Below are 21,583 nucleotides of genomic sequence, written 5' to 3'. Positions count from 1 at the left end.
GCTCACCCCGTGCTGTACTCCCGCCCGCCTGTCCTGTTGGCAACTCTGGGGTCAACAAAGCAGGCAGAGTGAGACAGCACACACCCTGGAGAAATCCAGAGAACCCCTTTATTCATTAAAGACTACCCCAAAAAATCTTCTGAAAAGGAGGAACCAAAAGCTTTCATTTGGAACCATGGCTGAGTTCTTCTTTTATAGTCAGATCCCAGCACTCCAAAACAGAAAGTCACTTCATATTTTCCTCTTTTCCCTCTGCAGCTGGAGAGCTAGCATGAAGTCCTGAGGGAGAGGCCACAGGGGCCCCGCAGGAGCCTCTCGCCCGCCTGCCCCCTTCCAAGGAACCACTGCAAACATTTTCCTTTCACTCCAGAGCACAAAATCCCCAAAGGCACTCATCTGCATTTGGCCTCCACGAACATCAGTAAATATATAAACTACAAATGTGAAACAACTCCCGGCAATAACAGTGCAGCAAATAAAACAATGTAAGCCTCTTTACCTTACCCCCAAATTACCTGTTCTCCTCCTCAAGAATCACTCTCCTCAGGTAGCATCAAACCATCCTGAAGCAGTTGCTTCTAACAGTTTTCTTGGAAAGTCAATACCACCCAAGCAAGCTGTTACTCCCCTCCGCAGAGCTGCTGGAAACGAGTCCCCGAGCTGCCAACACCAGGTTTGGCAAACTTCGGCTCCAGAAAACCATTAATCTCGTTATGGCATTTGGAGGTCTCAACAAAATCGCATTTCCAAATGAAATAAACCCAGTCTCCCAAACTGGGCTGCATTGGAACAAGGAAACAAACAGCAGGGAGACGGCAATGAATTACAAATGGCATGCTAATTACCAGTCTACTTCCAGAAATAGCTGAAGACTGCAGGATTTTTGCTGTTGTTGTTGTTAAAATAACTACAGCCTTTATTCTAGGGCTGGGCAAAAGCATCTGATTTATTCAAATGCTTCAGCTTCTAAACATAATCACATTTATATGTACTTATCTGGGAAGGGGAGTAGGTGGAGACAAACCTTGGGGGCTGGGGCATGGGTCCCCAGAGACAGCAGTGAGGGCCAGGGGAGAGCTGACCAGCCCTGATTAGGCATGTCTACTGGCATCACCAAACCCACCACCAGTGTGGCTGACGGAGGGGGACCCTCCTGCTTGCTCTCTCAGTGGAGCCCATCTCAGACCATATGGAGAAAGGAGGGGGGCAAAGGAAACCAAGTCTCGACACAGTGTCTCAGCACCTTCAGCACTTACTCCGAGTGGTAGGTGGATGAGCAGCAATGGTGCCTAGTGAGTTTTACAGAATTTAGATTAGAGTCCTGCTTTCAAGAAAGAATCTGCTAAAGAGAAAAACCGGAGAAAGTGCAAGAGCACAACAGAAACATGGTCATTTCATGCCACTGCCCTTGGTTCCCTAAGGACAAGATGCACACCTCTCCCCGCGTGAGTGCAACTCAAGGGCTAAACACCTCACCCCAGATTCCTATTTGTGCTATGGACGCAGAGCCTACAGGTTTAACTGCAGAATTTGGAGTCTGAGCCCTGTTTAGAGACCAACCCACCCCCCCCCACCCCTGCCCCAAACCTTCTGCCACCTCCTTATGCCTCTAAATATGTCCCATCCTCCCACCCCTGCTCTCAAATTTCAGAATGTTCCAGCAGGAAGTCTCCTTCAAGCTCATCTCTTCCAGCAAAAGTTCCCCCAGGTTTAACAAAGCCATAGGAAGAGTGTTCTTGGGTCAAAAAAGTTTAGGACAGGGACTTCCCTGGCGGTCCAGTGGTTAAGCACTTCCAATGCAGGGGATGCAGGTTCCATCCCTGGTTGGGGAACTAAGATCCCACATGCCACGAAGTGCAGCCAAAAAAAGAGAGAGAGAGAAAAATTTAGGAGATTCTGGGTTAAGCAACACTACAGCTTTCTTTTCTGTCAAACTTCTCTGAGCCTCTAATATGCTAAAGGTACATTAAGAATCTCCAAGAAGGGGATCTAACAGGCAACCTTTATAAACCTGATGGACTAGAAATCTTTTCTCTTGCCACCTTCTGAGACCAGTACTCCTCTGAGTGCCACACGCTCTCCAGCCACCTTCTTCACTGCCGAGCAAACATCTGCTGAGCACCCACTCCAGCCAGGCACACAGTGGCTGCTGAGGACACACAAATGGAGAAGACACACGGGCCTCCAGGCACTCACGGCTGAGGATTCCGAGACTCTGGGGGGTGAGCTGCTCAAAGCCATGCAGGTAATTCCTGGCTGGTCTCAGAGCTCGAACTAGTGGCCAGCTGCCAGTCCACCACACTTTGTTCCTTGCCACACCCATCTCTGATCAGAAGAGGTGTTCAGCTGTGGAAATGTGTTGATCAGATGGAGTTCTCCAGAGAGACGTCAGCAGCAGCCAAGATCCCCCATTAAAACAGGACACACCGCATTTGCTTTGCCTACTTGAATGACCCTGTTTAGTGTTAATACAGCACCTTGAGCATGGAGGCACCAGGTGAACACAGGTAGGCAGTCTGTCAACCCACCCCTCCCAGGGGAACACCACCCCCCAGGAGCCCAGGGGCACTGGACTCTCCTGTGTTTCTACACCATACACAGGGACCCTAAAGCATACAGACATCACTGACAGCATCTGTTGGAGGCCTTAAGGCTAAATGTCTCCCTGGAATTCACTTGTAATTGTCATGCCAGCCTGGTCTCCCCAGTAAAAACTAAAAGTTGTATCACAGAGGGCTTTAGTCTCAAATCCAGGACTGATGCAAGAGTGCTCTAGTCCCAGTTCTACATGTCTCTGGACCATGTAGTTAGTTACAGGGGCTTTCTCTTCCTCTGAAGTATGGAGGTTTTGGGAAGCGACTGCCCCTTAACTCGATGATGTGAGGAAGAGGCAGGTGTTCCAAAAACAAAACTCTGAAGAAAAATTTTTAATGTTTTTGCTTTAAGATATCAAACAGGCACACCATAAACTTGAAAAGTTCCACTACTTCTATTGAAATTTGTTTAATTTCCAGAAACAAGGTCTGACCCAGCATTAATCTTCTGCAGTCACACACACCTACATCTGCATCCACAGCAGGGGGTGCAGCTGACTGTGAGGGCCACTCGGACGTTCCTACACTAACTGGGGGAGTGGGGGGGTCGGAAAAATGATCTTCACTTTTCAAAGGAAATCAAACCCCACCTTTTTTTAACTACAAACATCACTTAAAATGCCGACATGCTATACAAAACCATCACTCTAAGCATTCCATCCTAGAATTTGAGAAGGAAATTCCCCGAGAATTTCGAGAACAGCGTAACTTTGGACAACATGTGTTCGCACTACACGTGACTTGCCGGGGTGTCCTCCCAGCTCCGGCCTGCCCAGGACTCAAAACAGTGTCCAGCAGCAAGAGGAGGGACCCACAGCTCAGCAGCAAGTCCTGCCGGTGCCGGCCTGACCCCAGGAGCTGGGCCTGGCACTGTTCTGATCAGAGCGCATTTTTGTCCAAGCTTCCCAGAATTTCTACCAGAGTCTACAGAATGCCAGCTTCCTGTTAACAAATGCTTCGGGGTCTCTCGTCTGTAAAAGCTAACCCACTCTTGCATACCTCACTCCAGGGCCAGAGCCCACCCCTGAACAGGAGCAGGAAGTGCCCCTCCACAGCTACCTGGCTCCCCATGGCTGTGCCAGGCCTCTGGCACCGCAGTGCCCTGTGCAGCCTACTGCATGCCTGCTCCAGGAAGCCCTCCTGGTCAGCACCTATAAATAGGATGGGTCCCACTCTACTTCCAGCTTCCAAATCCTGGCCCCACACCATATACCTTCTTGCCTAAAGAAAGGCCTGTCCGTCATCTTAGACACAACAGATAGGCCTGGTAAAAACCTGACAGCAGACTTGAAATTCAGGCACCAATATCATGGCTCTGGAGCTCAGGAAAATATGTTTTGATAACTGGAACAGGTACTTCCCTTCAATCTGGTCCCCGTGTTTACCGGGCGTTATCATCTCAGCCCTCTACAGGACGCTAGAGAAAAGGCTGGAGGACCTCTCCTGGGCAGGAAAACACCAAAGTACACAGCATCCCCCTCCCCTTTTCCCCCTCCTGACAGGCCAGCAAAGCAAAGGCCCCTCCAAGATGTAGAGACCCTCAGGGTCCCAAGTCACTCAGTCCCAAACCCCCTGTGTAAACATTCTCCATGGCCACCCATGGGGACTGAGGACTCCTCTTATAAAGAAGGTGGCCATTTCCTTTCAGACCAGGCAGCAAAAAAACAAATGCCAAAGGGAGGGCATTAAGCCATGAAAGGTACACCCCGAAAGGCCACAAAAGGCCAGGCACTTCCTGTACAACATCTCCCCAACTCTACAAGAATCCTGTGTGAGTTCCAGGTATTATCTCATTCTGCATATGGAGAAACTAAAATGCACAGAGTGAAGGAACCTGCCCAAGGTCACGTAACAAGTAAATGATAGGCTCCAAGATCCAACCCAGGTCTGTCTGCCTCCAAAGACCATGAACTTTTCTCACAGCCATGTGATTATGACCTTGTAGAAAGCACATATTATAAATTTTTAAATATTAAAAGACTGAAAAGAAATGCATAGAAAGGAAAATAGTGGTTATGTGAAAACAATGAAACCATGAGTGACTTTTGCCCTTTTCTTTGTATCTAAATTTTCTTGCTTCTATTATTTTTAAATGTTTTAAAAATAAAATGCTGTTTACAAATCAAAACTACAAGTTTATCAGTGAAAGGGTACTGTCCATTAGTTCTATTATGATTTCTTAAGAAAACAAAGTGGGGCCTGCCAGTGGTCAGTGCCACCGCTGGACAGGCATGTGGAGGTGAAGACCCTGGCCCCCATGGTTAGAGGTCACTTCCGGGCCAGAGCCTGGACTTGTTGGGACAAGACTTTCCAGAGTTCCCTTTCCCTATTTTATGTAAGCTGATCTTTAAGAATTCTAGAAGTTTCATTTTGAGATCACCTTGCTAAGTGAAAGTAACTGGCTGCATCCTATTCCCGCCATAATATGGTGGGTCAGGTCGCCTTCGTCTCAGCACAACGCCACCCCTCCCCCCCAACCCCCGCCGTGCAGTGAACTGCAGGGACAGCAAAGACAGCCCATCAGGACACCAGGAGCCTGGGCTGGAAGGGCAGGAGCTGTGTCTGCTCCTGTGTCTAGACCAGGGGCTACAAGGCCCTGCACAATCACTCAGCCTCTCTAGGCTTCAGGTTTTCTTCTTTGTACAATGCAAAAGAGGGAATCGGTGACCTTCACAGTTACTTCAAGTTCTAAAACTTTAATTTTATAATTTCTGCCTTTGTCAGTTTGTGCAGTGCTCAATCTTCCACACAAACACAAATTAAACTCTTTTTGTACAATTATTAAAAGCACACACACCAAAATATACATTACAGTTCACGTCTACTGGGGAAGTCTTAGAGTCTCATAAGAATATGTATATTAAACAACAGTGGCTATGCCCTTTGTTCCAGATATTCAAGAACAGGTATCACCCAAAACAACAGTATAAAGATTCTCTACCCACTTGGAAGTCAGCAGACCCCCACCCCTCCACAATGCACTAAGTATACAGTGCTGACCACTTCAAGGTGTCAGCTGATCCTTTAAAGTTCATTCTACTTCTACAGGTCTAAGCTCACATACAAGCCATCTGGAGCTATGTTTCATGTTGAGTGAAATCCCAGCTACAGGCTGCCCTGTGCCCACACTTGGGCTCCAGAGGCAGGAGTCACTGGTTTTTCCTGGGTAGGGCTCGGGCACCTCCGTGGGGATGAGTCTACAGAAGGGTCAACTTCTAGGTTTCCCCAGTCACCAGGTTCATCACAGCTCCCCAGGATGTTGGGCACATTACGCAAGGTCACAGCTGCTGAGGGAGGGTCCCTGTATGAGGGAAAATTCCAAGCAAGAGAGTAAATGTCTCGAGCTTCTACAAAGTCCAGATGCCAACAGGGGCTTCACTACTGCTGATGCTTCTGTCGAAGCCACTTCCCTTAGAAAAGCATTGGTGTTTAACTCCTCAGTTGCAAACAAAGATTGCACAGCTCATTTCTTTAAGGGAAGAAGGGTTTACCTTCAAATCAAATGCTTGATTTTCACTGTGCTTGATTACTTCACTATATTTTTATGCATGTCCCTAAAATCTGGCCAGCCAGTTACCAAAATGCTCTTTGCTCCTAAGCATTTTCTAATAACTAATGAACAAATCTGACAGAATTCACTTTTATATCCCTTGAGAGTACTGACAATCTCACAGCTATTCCATGTAAGACCAAACTAAAAAGATACACATTTTTGACTACTCTAAACAATGGGCTGGCATGCAGACAAGTAGGTAGGCTGTTCTAACGTCAATTACGATGTAAAAAATAGTGTAACCAGAATTTTCCTAGCAACCATTAAAAATACCATTTTCAGCTGGACTTACAACATCCTCCATACACATCCTCCAGTGTAGGATGGGGTCTACAAGGGCAGAGGCTGCAATGAAGCCCCTCACGTCAAGGCTCACTCCACCACTTACTAAAGGTCTGACCTTAGGCAAGTCACTTAAGGTCTCTGACTTCCACTTCCTTACTTGTAAATGAAGTTTTTGAATACATATGATAGCTGTGGTCTCTTTCGTTCTAAAGAAAAAGACATAACTTCCTCTCCAGTTAAAAATACTACCACAGACCTCATCCTTCTGATGAGAAAAATCTCTTCCTATGTATTCAGATTGAGTTATTAAGACTTTTTAAGAGACCATTTGTCATAATTATCTCCTATTTAAGCCATTTCTGGTCCAATCCTTCTGATGTGCTCCCAGCCTAGAGCCTCAAAGTGACAGTCACCTTGACCATCATCAGCCCTTTCAGCATGGGCAGAAACTAGTGTTTAACATGTATATTCCTCAGCTTACTTCATAGAATTAAATAGCCAGAGGTTAAAAGTAGAGCCACTAGGACAAATCTGTCATTCCAACCTCAGAAATCATTTAGTGTGAACTGAGAAAGAGCTGGCACTGAACCTGTACTAAAGGCCTCCTCCAGCCCCCAGCCTGTGAACCTGACTCCTCCAAGATCCCTAAGGAGGATGGGACAAGCTTCCAACAGTGCACGTGGAAGCAAGCTTCCAACAATTTACCTGTGATTTTCTGGGACTGAAAGCAAGGTAAAATGCAATTTTAAAAAATGTTTAAAAGGAAATTTTAAAAGTAGCTTCAAAGGGTGATCAGGAGAGATGACAATGACTAACGAGGTAATACTGACACCTGAAAATTCACATGCAATGTGAAAAAAATGAAGAAGGAAGGTGACATCCATCTAAGACTTCTTACTTAGTGAGGCAGTCACTTTTTAAAAGAAAAAGTATCCTAAAGTTATGATTTAATCCAAAAGTGAACCATAAGATAACTGTACTCCCATATTTCTTCTTCTGTGATATAATGAAGGACTGGTGTGAAACAATATTCCAGTCTAGCCAAGCCAGCTCATTTGTACAGGATTTGCATGTATTTGCATAACTTCTGCATGAGTACGTGTTCTCGTCATGCATCTAATTTTTTTAAGTATTTTTTATGATATTTATTTATTTATTTATTTAGGCTGCACTGGGTCTTAGTTGCGGCATGCGGACTCTTAGTTGCAGCATGCATGTGGGATCTAGTTCCCCAACCAGGGATCGAACCCGGGTTCCCTGCATTGGGAGCACAGATTCTTACCCACTGGACCACCACGGAAGTCCCCATGCATCTAAATTTAATTAAATAATTTCCGTATCTGTAAAATGCCACAGTCAAACTACAGCTGACTTAGAGAAAATGCACACACACATACACCAACACATAGGATCAGCTACAGTTTGTAGTCTACATGGCAAGAGCTTCCCAGCAGCAACCGAGAAATAATGTCTTCTCTCCACCAAATTACTCTGTCCACAAAAAGACCAGGTTTCCAGAACTGGAAAACTGATTACCTCTACAGAGGCCATAGAAAGGATGTAAAACTGAATTACAAGAAATGCCAACCCATGCCAACTTGTCAAAAAATATGTAACTTTGCCAAGATCTAAACCAGTGATTTCAGGTTCACATTTTCATTATGTGTCTACCTTAAAAGAAGTCAGCAATGAAGGGTCACAGTATTCCTTTGATGGGGTGCCCAAGCCCCAGAACCAAAGCACATCTGCCTCAGAAGCCACCTCACCAATGCCCAGAATTGACCTCCTAGAGTCCACACTGCCTCCACTGTCATCCCATTCCCAAGTGGCCCCTGAATTGGAAAGATCCCAGATCTCTCTCCAGTGGTCTTTGTACCCCAGAATGATCAGGGAACAAGTAAAGGGGTAGCAAAGAAAAAATCTTAGATCAAGACTGTTGATCTCTCACAAAACTGATGGCACCTTATTACTGCCTCATTTATTACAAAATAAATCCTCCATGTAATAGCCACAAAACAATGTGCTGCTAACTCAGGTGGAGAAAGCAGAAACCAAGAAATCTCCACCTTCCAGGCTTCATGATAGTCAATCATGTGGCTCTCTTATGCTTCAATCACCTGGTTAAAGACTCTTCACACGTCCATTATAAATTCTGGAGTAGAACTGGGTGTGAGAAAACAACCCCCAAGAGTACCCTCTCGCCTTTCTCAACATGCAGTAGAGATGTTTCATTTCATTTGATACTGTGAAGGGTACCTCAAAGCCTAAAGATTGGAAAATGTCTAGGACATTTCTAGATGCTAAAAGTGTTTTATAACTCAAGTTTCCATCATCTATACTCATCTCAAGCCATATGATCACCTGAAGTGGTTGGTGAAAACAACAGGAATAGAGTATGGGTCACAGAATCACAAATACACACAGAACACACCCAGGAATAATGTCAGCAGCCTACCCACGGATCACCTATGTTCGCACCCAACACTGTTGTTACTGTTTGCCATCTGCTTTTGAAACACCTAAGACAATGAGCCAAGGAAAACATCAGGCCTTCAGAAATGCTGTAGTATTCTCTCTGTCCACTCCACCATCCAGCCAAACAGCAGCCAAATAGCTCCCTGAGGACAGGAAACTTCTGAACCCCACCGCACTTCCTTATCACCTGCTGAGCCCTTGACGGCACACAACTAGTGCATGAGGACTGACTGAACTAAAACACCCAACGCTGAGCATTTCTTTTTGGTAGCCTAGGAGGGAAAATTTTATTTTACTGGATATTTTCCAAAATTTCATCTGATTGGCTCAAAAGTACCATAATCAGCTAGACCAACAGATCTTGGGGCAATATTTCCCTGGTAAACAGGAAATGCCCTATGCTGCGGCCTCTACTTGGGACACCCTGTCCACCTCAAGTATAAAAAGCACAATTTTCAAAAACAGAATTGTAAGCTTAAGAATGGAAGAGAAAATTACACTGGCCATGAGATGACACACTTTTATTCCTCAGAAACATTGCTTTGTCAAAATTCAGTAATTCTTAAAGATAAACCACATTTACATTAAATGTGACGCTCACTGTTCCCAAGAATCCTAAGATCTTAGTGGCTAAGGTATGGAACAGAGCAGCTGCGATTCAGACCAGGCCAGTCTACAGGGTCTGCTGTGGGAGAAAGAAGGGCTGAGCCTGAGGTGAGGCAAAAGGTGCCCGAGGGCCCCACAGACCTGAGTCGGGTCCCTGCAGCTCCATTCGAGGGCGCTGTGGCCGCGAACAAATCGCTGCACCTGCCCGAGCCACAGCCTCTCCAACCACTTCATTCCATTTGTAAAAGTCCTTTGCCGGGACTAATACTGTATGGTTTCAATCAAGTACGCAGTAATTATTTGCTAAGTGAATGCATGAGTGAACATATAAAAAGAATGAAAAAACTAACAGCCGATTTTGCCTTCAGATGCCTCTCCTGGTGGCAGAGGTGTTTTGCTGCCGATTATACTGTTCATCATTCTGTTTCCTGGAGCACAAGAGGCTGAGCCTGAGTTGAGAGGTGTGAGGACTTCTGTGAACACAGACTGGCTGGGGGAGGAGGAGGAGCAGGGTGTTCACGCACCTTCTCGCACATACTTCCTGGAGGGGCCCAAACTCCATCCAGGCTTGATACACAGTCCCTTTCAGTTTTGTTTAGGTTTTTATTGCCTGGAAACTGAGAAAATACCTCAGAATTTAGTTAGCCTCAGGAAATTAAAATCCCTGCGTGTCACAACAGGTCCAGATGCGGCCCCTGCGTGGGCTGACTTTCTCAGGGGGCCGCAGTGCAGAGCGAGGCCTCCGATTTGCCCACTGGTGCTGGCAGTGACAGTCCTTATGCCAGTGACTATACCCTCTTATATTCTTACAGGCCTACCTTAGAGGCAAAGGTTTGGTATAAATCAGCTACGGTTTAAATTTAGGAATAAGAGACTTTTTCATTTTTGTGGTATACTGTAACTTCTTAGAATATACAGAGCGTTTGACTTTTACTTAGTTTTATATCTCACTAAGTGCTTTGCTGCTGCCCACGAATAAGCAGTAGGTCACACATCTGATGGTAGACAACAGAACTCTTTCAAGATACCCTGATTTTGCTTATCAAAAAAGAAAATATACACACACTCACACAGAAATAAGGCATAAAAAGATGCCTAAAACAAACCCTTATCTTTTTTAAGAATACTTGCCTGGAGAATAAATAAAGAAAATGATAAAACTGAAGAAAGCAAATAAATAGAATCTTTAATAGTTATCAATTCTAGCCAAGCAAAGTTTGGATAGTATTCTAATGGCTTCAGGATTATTTTATCCAAAATAAGTTAGATATGCAAAGAAGTAGATGTTGAGATAGTAGGAGAAGACTTAGAATATAAAGAATATAAACATAATCAGATTAATGAAGAAGCTGCTGAAAATTCTCCAGAGAAACAGGACCAATAGGACACACACACACACACACACACACACACACACACACACAAAGAGAGGGGAGAGAGAGAGATTTATTATGAGGAGCTGGCTCACACAATTACGGTGGCTGAGAAGTCCCTCGATCTGCCGTCTGCAAGCTGCAGACCCAGGGAAGCCAGTGGTGTCAAAGGCCTGAAAACAGGCGAGCCGACGGTGTAAACCCCAGTCCCAGGGCAGGATGTCACACCTGAAGCAGGCAGGCAGGAAGCTAGAGGGCCAAATTCTCCTTTCCTCCGCCTTCTGTTCTATGCAGGCCTTCAACGGACTGGACAATGTCCACCCATACTGGGGAGGCCATCTACTGAGTCTGACTCATCTGGAAACACTCTCACAGACACACCCAGAAATGTTTAATCTGCCCACCTGCAGACTACAATGCGTGCTTTAAGACCCACTTCACACGTCACCACCTCCGTGAGTGTATCCACAAACCTTCCCAGTAGGGTGTACACGGCCCTCTCTGCCCTGGGCCCCTTCGGCGCCACGTGTTGAGCGCAAGTCACTGTGGACTGTGACCAGGGACATGTTGTGGGTCTCCTCCATCAGATCACGAGTCCCTCTGTGAGGCAGGGCCCGTTTCCCAGTCATCTTTGTGCCCAAGCCCCCCAGAGGGCCAGCACACAGCTGGAGCTCTGATGTGGGTTAAAGATAAACTTTATCACCAACAGCTGGTCGTGACCCTGCTCATTGTCCCACTGCTCCTCTTCCAATAACAGCTTCTCTGTCTTGGTGACATAAGCATCTTCCCACACTTTTGAAAGCCAAGGTTTGCCCAGATTGAGACGAACTTCCCTATCCTCTCACCTGTTAGCTTTCTGTCTTGATTTGACCAGGCGATTCATGCTCTAAAGACAATGGAGGCGCAGGAGGCAGGCTCCTGAGGGTGAGGCTCCCACCGTCCACACAGACGGCGCTAACACCGTAGAAAACCTTCCCATTGCACAGGATTCTAGAAGTCATTCCAGTAAAAGTCTTGTGGAATTCTTATCACAAATAATGTACTGTTATCCATAAAAGATCACAATTTAAAATTTTTCCAATTTTCAGGAAAAACAAGAGTCTGACCAGAAATTCTCCTGTTTTTCCTTTTTTTTCACATTTCCTGTCCGTCTCCCCATCAGCACCCCTGACAACACAAGAGCAACATGCAGGCCGAGTGGGTTGTTCTTGGAAGTTGGCCCTACCTGGAGTCTTGTCTAAGGAATAATGCTTCACTCAGAACATGTACGAGAGGCCTGCTGGCCCGAATAATATTTATTACCTCTATAGGAAAGGACAGCTCTCAATTCTATTCTTTCACTTCCCTTTAATTAGTTCATATTTTCAAATCTTGTAATTTTAAGATCACCTCCATATTTCAGCATATCTTTCTTTTGGATTCCTAATGGTGTCTAATTGAGAGTGTGCTTTTAAAAATAAGTTTGGGGAGTATTTTTTTTAAATGAGGATACCCAAAGAACTGAAAGCAAGGACTTGAAGAGATATTTGGACACCCATGTTCAGCACAACAGCCAAAAGGTGGAAGCTACCCAAGTGTCCATCGACGGACAAATGGATAAACGAAATGTGGTCTATATAGACCATGGAATATTATTCAGTCTTAAAAAGGAAGGAAATTCTGACACTTGCGATAACATGGATGAGCCTTGAGGACACTATGCTAAGTAAAGTGAGCCAGTCACAAAAGGACAATACTCTATGATCCCACTTGTATCAGGTCTTGAGCAGTCAAGTTCCTGGAGACAGAAAGTAGAAGTGGTTGCCAGGGGCTGGGAGTGGGGGGAATGGGCGTTAGTGTTTAATGAGAATAGAGTTCAAGTTTTTCAAGACGAAAATAGTTCTGGGGATAGATGGAGGTGATGATTGCACAACAATGTGAATGTACTTAATGCCACTAAACTGTACACTTTAAAATGGTTAAAACATACTGTTTTCCACAGCAACACTACCACTTTTCATTACCACCAGCAGGGCACAGGGTTCCAAATTCTGTTATATATTTTCTACCACACTTCTTGAAAAAGGGGAGCAGCAGAATGTTTGAGAACCAATTAAAGATCAAAAAATAGATAACTGGGGCTTCCCTGGTGGCGCAGTGGTTGAGAATCTGCCTGCCAATGCAGGGGACACGGGTTCGATCCCTGGTCCGGGAAGATTCCACATGCCGCGGAGCGGCTGGGCCCGTGAGCCACAATTACTGAGCCTGCGCATCTGGAGCCTGTATTCCGCAACAGGAGAGGCCGCGATAGTGAGAGGCCTGCGCACCGCGATGAAGAGTGGACCCCGCTTGCCACGACTGGAAAAAGCCCTCGCACAGAAACGAAGACCCAACACAACCATAAATAAAAATAAATAAATAATTAATTAATTTAAAAAAAAAATAGATAACTGATTTAAACACCACAATACTAAGTGGTAAAAAGTTCTTTTAATGATGGCTCAAAAGCATCCTTATATCTTGCAAAGTACTAAAAAATACTTCACAAACCCACCTGAACCTGTAAAACAAATTTTCTCAAATGACTGAAGAATCTCAGCACATTCTCTTATTTTTATGAAGTCAACAGGGCTACAGAGAGATGAGGAGTGAGGTGACAGGATGTGTGGCAGCTGCCAGACTAGCACCACAGGAAGCAGAACTCCCTGCCCAGTCACTGCACTGGGCAAACGTGGATCAATCCAAGCAGAGAAATAAAGAAAGCCAAAAGCATCATTATTCTTGGAATATAACTGCATAGGTGAACTATTACAACAAAACAGAACCTGAATATCAGGTAGCAGCTTTGGAACGTTTAAAAAGCAAACGTAGACGCAGGTCATGTTTGGGACGAGTCCTCCCTGCTCTAATTTGCTCTGGCTCCGGGGCACCCCTGACATCCTGCTCTGGAAGAGAGGTGCCTGGGTAACCTTCCCGGCTCCTCCGGCTCCACCCGAGGACTCAAGAGAAACATTTCTGCTCCCGGTGGACCGTGAGGCCCAGGCAGCATGGGCACCACCCCTGACCTGGCCAAGGCACTCTCGCCCACACGGTCTTCGGGCAGCTGTAACGCTTTGTGTTTGCAAGTGATCTGCACACTTATGCAGCGATCCTGTCCTCCAAAGGCAACTGGCTACTCAGACAGAAGGCGCTGAAGTGGGCACCACTGAACAGCGCCAAAACCACGGCGAGCTGTGGATGAGGAGGTGAAGCACTCGTCGCCTGAGGTTTCCTCCACTGTCCTCTGGACAGCTGCTGGCCTATCATAATCACCCCCAAGCGAGTCGCCAGAAACACTGTAGAGAACAAGGCACAGCAGATCCAGGGAAAGAGGGGGAAACTGCTGATTAAATGCCGGGCTGAATCCACACAGACCCCAGATGACCTGCGAGCAGCTGGCCCCCCTCCCAAGCGCCAAGCTCGCGAAGGTAACCAAGCACTGGCAAGCGGCCTTCTGCAGGAACCATCCACAACACAATATTACAGGAAGTTCAAGAAGAAAGCCCACAAAGAAAAACCCCAGCAGATGGGGTCCCCTCTTGTGTTGTCACACAATTTACTAAGCAGACCCCTCTCCTCCCTCTGCCTGTCCTCTTCAATCCTGCCAACACCTCCCTCTCCCGACACTCACCATGCTTCCAAAATGATTTTCCCGAGTTAAATGAACTTCACCTCATGCTCTATTGCAAAAGCTCTTAACCTTTCTGGAGGTCAAAATCTTACCGAGAATCCCATCAAAGCCCTGGCCTTCTCTGCAGGAACAGGCACAATTTCCAGAAATTCACATATGTCCTGGGTCCCATGGGGGTTAAAAGCCTCTGTCCCAGTGGTGGCCTCCTTCCATTTCCTTCCTGCATTGAATCTGAGAAACACTGGGCAACCGACCTCCATCTGTAAGAATTATGTAACTCTAACAAATGTCAAGAATCCTTAAGGACTCCTCTTGAAGGGGTGGCCCATCAAACCCACTGGTATTAAGGCTCGAAGGGGAGGCCATCTCACAGAGACTCAGGAGGCCCAGCCAGCCAGACACGCAGCAGCCTTGGAGGACGCCCTCCCAGATCGCGACCCCCGTGGCCGGCACCTGCCCTAGCACGTGCACCGGTGTGACTTTGTGGGGATTGCTGAGGCTCCGTCTGCTACAGCTGGCATCCGCAGCCACAGGCACATCCTCACAAGAGCCTGACCTTGGTGATCACATTCACACGTGAGCGCCGTTCACCCGGGTGACACCCGCCGGGGCGGACGGGCAGGAAGACAGATAGGCGCTGCCCCCACCCCACGGGCTGCAGGAGCCGCCTCATCCACACACACAGATCGAGCCCACGAAGCCAAATTTTTGAGCTGCTGCTGAGAATCCCATAAAAAGCAATGCTATTTCTAACCTCCCGCACCATGGAAAAATACACACGCCACCAAGCAACCCAGAATCTCTGAAAGATTTATTTTTATACTCTCCCCCATGCCCCCCACCTTTACCTCCCCAACAAAATTTTTAGGTGGAAAATTTGCTAGCTTTTTAGCAGTTTAACGCTGTGCTAGGCACTGACTGATGAAGTTGCTGTGTTTCAGTTTAAAGCGAAACATAAAGGTGTTTTTCTAATACAACTCTGAATGTCTACTTAATAACAAAATAATACAGTCTAACAATCCAAGGACAGCATCCAACACACAGGCAGAGAAAATTCCCAAGTTCCCAGGCCACAGGCAGAAACAGCAGAGGTAACAAGATTCTCTTCCCAGCCTCTAGAAGTGGTGTCCTGCCTGCTGGCCTTCCTCTTTGCATTGCTGGGTTTTCCTAACTCAAACACGACACATGGCATCCCTGATGCCCTTGCTGAGTTCCAATTTTTCTCAGTGCTACTCTTAACCTTAAAGTGGAAGAATGAGGGAAAAGCAGTGAGATGGGACTCAGATCTGAGTCCCCTGATGCTGCACAGACATGGGGTGGGCAGGAGGAAGGGAGGAGAAAAGAGAGGAAGCAGGAGGTGGAAGGGCCTGAATGAGGCCTAGAGAACCCAGAAACTCTATCACAAGCCAAGAGGGACCCTGGAACTAGTCTACCTGGGATCTGTCCCAGGACCCCTCCCACTGGGAAACTTGGTGTCACTTCCTTGATGACAACCTGGAAGGCCAGAGAGGCACCAACCCACCACTGCCCAGCTTCTCACACAGCCAGGATGTCTTGGTGCAGCCTCTGAATGACCCCAACCTAACTGTAAGGCAGAGTTTAAATCCTCCTTCAGGTTAGGGAATTCCCAGCACAAACCTTTCATGGTTTAATCGACTTTACTGGACACTGGCAAAAATACATCTGGAGAAAATAAGCATTCCTGTAGACAATGTAGACAGCAGAGACCTACACTCAGAGGTGATGCGTCTTCCAACACTACTGATCCTCTGTGATGTACCTTGAAAGTTTAAATTTAACACAAAGACAGAAGTTCAGGTCAGGCTGCATCACCTGTATCTACGGTTATTTTCTGACTGCTAGAGCATCTCCCCACTGGGAACACAAGTCTCACAATGCAGGACTCCCACTTTGCTACCTGGTCCTCACCATCCATTTCAGATCCCTTAAGGACCTTGAAGGAAACCAAAAAAAGAGATGGGACTTTCCCCATCTGAACCTTTCTCACCTGTGCTGAGAGCCAACCAGGTCTAAGTCTCACAAAGAGGACAGGAAAAGGTGCAAAAAGCTCGAATTAATGGTTTGTTTACCTCCATCCCAGCAGCCTTGTGCTCGGCCAGGGCACCGGCACTCCACCCACCTGACTCCAGCAAGATGCCCCATGAAATTACTCAGCAAACCTCCTGCAAGAGGACGAAAAGCTCCACCCCTGCTCTCTTCCTCTGATCCGGCCAGCCATGGTCCTTGGGTAACAGCTGGCATTTGGATGGAAAACAATAACTGACATTTCATCAAGCTCCTACTACGCACTGAATGCTGAGTTAGGCATCTTCACAATAATTCCACAAAACAATTACTATCCTACTTAAAGATGAGGAAACCTGAGACTCAGAGGAGGTTAGGACTTGCCAGAGTAACAAAGTGAGTAAAAGCACAGAATTCGAGCCAAAGGCCACGTTTCCAAATATACCTTACAGATATGATAAGGCAAAGAGGGACCTGTCTTCAGATTTATCAAGGAGGTCAAAATTTTGAAACATATTTAATAACAACCTAGACATGGGAACCCAACCTGGTTTTAAAACGAAGTCCAAAAAAATCCACTGTACGGTAAGACAGGCACATTCTGCAGTTAACAAAAAGCCCAGAATTCCTTGGGCCTTCCCATCCCAGCAGACAGAGCAGAGTGGTAATGCCTCCAGTCTGTCCTATCAGCATGTAGGAATGTCTCCCGGGGTCCAGCTGTGAGCTTTAAGGGACAGAATTTTACAAGTTACAGAACAAATATAAATTCCAGGACAATCAGCTGTAAGAACCTATCTTAGAGGTGTGAAAGCTCTTACAGCACCTCAGAACCCAAGTATGTGCCTGGAAATGACCTGCACTGCACCAGGTGACATGCAGTTCTCCAGAAAGGAATCTGTTCTTAACCGCTGTTATGTTCAGAAGGAGCAATGCACTTTACTTTTAATTTAAAATCCATATACAGTAATGTAGTCAAGAAAAAGTTTTCCATTACCAATTCTGAAAGTTGCTTAAAATAGATGACAGAATGAGGTAACTCCATATACGGGAGAGAATAGGGTAGTTATATAATTTGCAAGATTTCTACTTCTGTCAAAATTCTGCAAATCAAGCTGCATAGTCCTTAGGGACAGAGTCCAGTGGTGCGTTCAGTTACCCAGTAAAATTCTACATGAAGACAATTCCAGTTTTTGGTGGGCAAAGTCAAAGAGGACTACATCTGAGATGATGATGAGAAACCACGCTGTGCCCACACTCTCTCTGGCTCTGGTGGAGACAAGGTGCCACCTCCCGCTTCGAGCTGGTGGTGGGTATGCCAATTTATGGAAGAAAAATGGCGCACCTCATCAATACCATGTCTGGGAAGGTAAGGGATTCTCAAACATCATGCTGTCCTGTCAAGTTATGAAGAACCACGTGAACGAAAATTGTTTCATCAGTCACTGACCACTGGCGAGGCGTGCGGCCTGAGTGCCCCCCAGGGAAGCTTACCACCCACCCTGTGAGAGCCTACTGAATGGGCTCCACGTTTGCAGATCCCTGATTGTGAAATCCACTCAGGAAAGAACTACATAGGAACTGCACCCAACAGTGACTCAGAGTGTCTGTTAAGTACGGCATGGTTCTGAGCACCTACAATTTCAGGAAGCTTCCAACCTGTGAAAAGTCCACATGAGTTCAAGGGTCTGTGTGCCTTAGTGAGGAAGCACATTAAATCCCTCGTGATTCTCCAACTGCCTCATCTATTTCCAACAACCACCATGAATAAAAAGGCTTGGGTAAGCTCTGAAAGCCTCCAGGGGGATCTCCATCAATCATTTCCTCTGGCAAAAGTCTCACTGAACTCCTCCTAGTTAGCACGCACTGTTTAAAGCCCTGGAGGGAAAAACAAGTGCGAGGTAGGGACATTCTTGCCCTTATAAAGCTTACATTCTAGTAAGGAATATGGCATAAACAATGAGCCATGCCTGGCACATTAAAAATTTAGGAGAGGGACTTCCCTGGTGGTGCAGTGGTTAAGAACCCGCCTGCCAATCCAGGGGACATGGGTTCGAGCCCTGGCCCGGGAAGATCCAACATGCCGCGTAGCAATTAAGTCCGTGCGCCACAACTACTGAGCCTGCGCTCTAGAGCCTGCAAGCCACAACTACTGAGCCCGCGTGCCGCAACTACTGAAGCCCGCGCACCTAGAGCCCGTGCTCCACAACAAGAGAAGCCACTGCAATGAGAAGCCAGCACACCACAACAAGGAGTAGCCCCCACTCGCCACAACTAGAGAAAGCCCGCGTGCAGCAACGAAGACCCAACACAGCCAAAAATAATAAATAAAGAAAATAAATAAATTTTTTAAAAATTTAGGGGAAAAGAACCTTATGTTGTATAGAATTTTTTTTACTTTGCTGAAGACTCTCATATATTTCTTCATTTGATGTTCTCCACAGCCTGGCAATTAGGCAGGACAGGAATCACTAAGATACTTAAGAGTTGACAAAACAGAGGCAAAGAGAGGTGAAGAGACATGCTAAAGGGTAAAGCTGGGCAGGCAAGCTGAGGCAGGTAGGATGCTCCTGGTACCACCCCCTGCCAGGCACCTTCACTAACTGTCCCCCACTGGGGCTGGCTCTGAATTGGGCTTTGGGTCTGAGGATGCCCAGAGGTGACCAAAACATGTGTGTCATCTAATCTTCTACTTCCAGATACCCTGAAATTTATACCCCAAGCCACTTACACCCCACCCTTCAAGAAGAAACACACAGGAACACAAACACAGCAAATTAGGAGGTCAACGCCCCCCTACAGTACAGATCACGTGTGCTACTGACACACAGAGAGGAAAACCTGCTCACTTGCTGTTACAACAGCCAGGAGAGAGAGAAGCTGACATCCGTTCAGTGTGCGCTACATGCCAGGTGCTGTATGAAGCATGGTGGCTCATCACGTCCCACGGCAATCCCATGATTATTCCCATTTTATGAAGTTGGAAACCAAACAGAACAAAACATTTAGAATGAGAAAGAAAGAATCCCATTTCTCACCAATCTTAAACGTTTTTAAACATCTGGGTATTAAATGCTCAGGCTCAGCAATAAATAGAAATTGATTAGCAAGATTATTTTCCTTCAATATTCTAGTAAATCTAGAAATATGTATTTTATATACATTCACAGCCCACTATGAATACACTTGGGTATTAAACAAAAAAGAAAAGTCACATTTAATCTGATATCATGCAACTTTCCTCCAATCAGAAAAAGTTACATTGGGAAGATAGTTTTTGCACCTAGGAGCTGGGACCACTTTCTTGAGAGGGACACAATCTCAGAACAGTCAGTGCTGTGACAAGCTCTGCTTCACAAACATTATCAAAGAGAAGAGTCTCAAGCTCTACTCACCTTTTAAGCTGATACGAAAACTGACGTGAGTTCCTGAAAACGGTCCAATCAGGAGATGGCACTTTGATGTTACAGATATAGAGCTTGAACTGCTGAAAGGAAAAATAAAGAATTCCAGTGAACCATTTCTTGGTTTCTTTAAGTGTACCATCCCCTTCTCCAAGTTCTGAAAAATACTTGAGGACTGTCACAATAAAAGGCACAGGTACCAAAATGAATAAAATAAGCATCATATAATAAACAGAAGAGAGAAGACCCCCAGCACACAAACTGGGTACGGGGTATAACTGAACTGGGGATAAATTCTCCAGCAGCCACAGGGCCACCAGGTTCTCAGCTTCCAATCAAAGGACACACACTTGTTCCTTCAAAGTCACAGGCTTTTTCTTCAACAAGGGGTCATGAACACATAATTGACAATGTCTTTATTGGATTAGGGATTTTTAAAATTATAGACATCCTAAATATGGCTGTGTCTTAAGAACCCAAAGTATCTGTCGACCACATGGATCCACCGATCCTTAACTATAAAGGGAGGCAGGCCCAGCAGCACTTTTTCCTCCCCTGAAACACATGTTTAATTTTGTGGGAGCAACAGTGACCCCTGCTTAGTGAAGACCCAGCTAAGGTGATAACTTCCGTGATTGTGTCTGCTAGGCGATCTTAACCCCTGCCCTCCACCCTGTTGGTAGGATGTCCTCCCGACTCTGTCTGGTTCCAGTTCACACAATCTGTCACCAGCATCCTCCTCTCAGCCTGATGAGTATGCTGTCCTTCTCGCCACTGCAGGTCATGTCAGGTGACCGCCTCATGCCTGACAAAGCAGTTCCAGGTAAACTCAGTTGGCTCTGCCTCAGATGGCACAAGCACCTCTCAGCATCCAGCTGGCCAAGGTGCAGGATTACACTCTGGTCCAAGGGTGAATAAGCCACCATCTGTCTAGCTTGTGTGCTGCAATGTACTCTCCAGGAGACTTGCCCCCTGAAGCATGTTCCTGCCATATGTCACTCCTGAGTGATCAGCCAATGCTAAGACAGCCAGATAAAAAATGACTGCGTCTAGCCAGAGGACCCTGTGAGATTCCTGTGGACGTCCACCCAAAACACATGAGCCAAACACCCCACTGTTTTTACGTAACTCCTTCCTACCAATGTTGTGAACCTACAGACATTACTTTGTCCTCCTGCCTTTTACCTATACTGAGAGAAGAAAAAAAACCCACTTCTGACTTTCCGGATGATAGTTTTATTCCTCAACTGGGACTACTCTCATCAGTCTTCCTGGGATTCAAATGCTGATTTCTAGGGAACAGAAGTCAGTGGAATAACCAGAAATGTATGTGATGGATAGAATTCTAAGGTGACCCCCAGTGGGGCCACACCTTTGCATAATTCCCTCCTCTTGAGTGCAGGCAGAACCAAAAGAACATGACAAAAGTAATGGGATGCCATTCCCTTGATCAGGTTACGCTATGTAAGACTCCACGTCAGCCTACTAGAAAGTGAGGGACTCCTATTCTGGCTTTGAAGAAGTGAGCGGCCATGTCTGAAGGGCCCGTGAGGGGGCCACACAGCAAGGAACTGCAGGGGCCTCTAGGAGCCAAGAACAGTCCCCAGCTGACAGTAGCAAGG

General features: G+C 46.2%; 1 protein-coding gene across 1 annotated transcript in view; it reads right to left on the bottom strand.

Moving 5' to 3' along the window:
- Positions 1-21,583, bottom strand: part of LDLRAD4 (low density lipoprotein receptor class A domain containing 4) — a 298,933-nt gene that overhangs the window by 234,935 nt on the left and 42,415 nt on the right. The window contains 1 exon segment of the mRNA XM_057526646.1: positions 19,953-20,044. The gene's annotated coding sequence lies outside the window, so the exon portion shown is untranslated.

The sequence above is a fragment of the Balaenoptera acutorostrata genome, chromosome 13, assembly GCF_949987535.1.
Source record: "Balaenoptera acutorostrata chromosome 13, mBalAcu1.1, whole genome shotgun sequence".
Taxonomy (NCBI): Eukaryota; Metazoa; Chordata; class Mammalia; order Artiodactyla; family Balaenopteridae; genus Balaenoptera; species Balaenoptera acutorostrata.
The sequence above is the reverse complement of the archived record's forward strand: the minus strand, read 5'-3'. Positions and strand labels throughout refer to the sequence as shown.